At 48.6% G+C, this 2500-nt stretch overlaps 1 protein-coding gene across 1 annotated transcript in view; it reads left to right on the forward strand.

The window, feature by feature from the left end:
* NFATC3 (nuclear factor of activated T cells 3) overlaps positions 1 to 2500 on the forward strand; it is a 369779-nt gene that overhangs the window by 77448 nt on the left and 289831 nt on the right. The gene's annotated exons all lie outside the window — the stretch shown is intronic.

The raw sequence follows: 2500 nt of genomic DNA on the forward strand, positions 1-2500 counted from the left end.
GGAGCACAAGAGGTGGTACTCAGACCCTAAAACGAGGTCTAGAAACTACTGGACTGAGTTAAATAACTGATTGCGGTCTGGACTTGAGGTCCTTTCCCACCCAAAGTCCCTCATAGAAGACAACAGCCCAACGAGGGGGATAAGCATCCACCACCACGGCTCAGAGATCCCTAAGAGATCCTGCGGGCAAACTGGCTCTTCCGACATCCACAAGCCGAGGAGCGGACTCCTGACGCTGCAAGCACAGGTAGTCCAACATCTTAAACAGGTGCAGGAGAAAGGCAGAGACCACCAACCGGGTGGGGCAACCCGACTGCAGCCGGCTGCGGACACCGACCACCATCACCTTGGTTTACCAGAGACTCGAGTGTTTCATTCTAATAGTGAGTACACCGGTGCCCCCCCCCGGCCGCCCATCTCCCTGCACCGCCAAAACACCCCCAACGGGTCCCGGGGCCACTATCCCTGCCCATGGAGGAGTTAACAACTTGCTGCATACCACCTCCCCCTGGTGCCCCGTGACTGCAGCGGTGGTGTCCACCTTCACCACATCCCTTGGGTGGCGTCACAAACTTAAAACATGGCTCCGGCCGTACACCTACGTCCCCATACCACAAATTCCCCTTTTTCAGTCGGAGCGACCGCAGGACCCCCGGGTCCGGAGACCCTCAAGCCACCCACAGAAGGTCCGGATCCGAGAGGCTCGCCTCCCGCCGAGCACGGGGCGGTACATATATATATATATACATACATACACACACAAGATATATATGTAATCTACTGTATATTACATAGTGTATAACATATTTACAATTTTAGTTTTTTGTGTTCTAAAGTTGTATTCCAATAAATATATTTTATGTTCTATCCAAATATCTTGATTATTGTATCATACAAATGATTAAATGTCTGATGTTCACATACACATGTTCATGTGCTACAATATATTGTTCACTTAACTATAAGCAATATATGTCGGTGTCGGAGTCGGTGCAAGGGAAATTCAGGAGTCTGAGTCGAAGGTTTGGCTTACCGACTCCACAGCCCTGCTTGTAGCCTTCAGATTGCTCATGCTTCCTCACAATTTGGACTCTCAAGTCCTCAGACAGTTCTTTGGTCTTCTTTCTTTTCTCCATGCTCAATGTGGTACACACAAGGACACAGGACAAAGGTTGAGTCAACTTTAATCCATGTCAACTAGCTGCAAGTGTGATTTAGTTATTGCCAACACCTGTTAGGTGCCACAGGTAAGTTACAGGTGCTGTTAATTCCACAATTTAGGCTGCTTTCACACTACTTTTTTTAACATGCGTCATGAACGTTTTTTTGCTGCAAAAGCGGATCCTGCTTTTACAACAAAAAAACGCATGCAAACGCATGTGTTATTTTGCAGGATCCTGTAACTTTAAGTTTGAGCGGGCATTGGAGTCATGTGATCGGGAGTGAGGGGAACTGAACGTGAAAGACTGGGAGCCGGCTTCTGACAGCCGTGGAGGCTCGTAACCAAGGTAAACATCGGGTAACTTGCTTGGATACCTGATATTTACATTGGTAACGAGCGTCTGCAGCTGCTAGGAGCCGGTTCCCTGCACACGTAATCAAGATAAACATCGGGTAACTAAGACCGTGGTTACCCGATGTTTACCTTGGTTACGAGCGTTCTCCGCTCTCAGGCGGGGGAGAGAGAGGGAGAGGGAGGGGGAGGGAGGTAGAGAGAGAGAGAGGGAGGGAGGTAGAGAGAGAGAGGGAGGGGGAGGGAGGGAGGTAGAGAGAGAGAGAGAGAGAGGGAGGGGGAGGGAGAGGGAGAGGGAGGGAGGGGGAGGGGGAGGGAGAGGGAGGGAGGGGGAGAGAGAGGGAGAGGGAGGGAGAGACAGAGGGGGAGGTGGAGAGAGGGACTGATCACGCGAGGCTGGTTTCTGAGCATGCTCAGTAGAGCAAGTAGGATCCTATCAGCATGCCAGCGTTCATATTCGTTTGCATGCTGTTTTAGTCAGGATCCAGCAATTTGCAGTATTTAAACGCAGCTCAAAAACGCTACAAGTAGCGTTTTTGAAAAAAGTTAAAAAACTGCAAGTCGCTGGATCCTCACTATAACGCACGCAAACGCAGGTGAACGCATGTTGACGCGAGTCCATTGCAAATGCATTGAAATGAAAACGCATTTGCACTGGATCCGTTTTTGCGTTTAAAGTTCATGACGGATGTTAAAAAAACGTAGTGTGAAAGCAGCCTTAGAGAAGCATCACATGATTTTTCAAACCGTGCCAATACTCTTGTCCACCCCCTTTTTTATGGTTGGTGTGGAATTATATCCAATTTGGCTTTATGACAAACTAGAAGGTGGCCCGATTCTAACGCATCGGGTATTCTAGAATTTATTGTGTAGTTAATGTATGTTTTTTGTTATATATATCGATGTTGTGTGTAGTTGCCAGTGTTTGTGTAGGGCGCTGTAAATGTTCTGGGTGTTGTCTGGGTGATGGGGTTTGTGAGAGCGGTG

Source organism: Anomaloglossus baeobatrachus, chromosome 10 (genome assembly GCF_048569485.1).
Source record: "Anomaloglossus baeobatrachus isolate aAnoBae1 chromosome 10, aAnoBae1.hap1, whole genome shotgun sequence".
Taxonomy (NCBI): Eukaryota; Metazoa; Chordata; class Amphibia; order Anura; family Aromobatidae; genus Anomaloglossus; species Anomaloglossus baeobatrachus.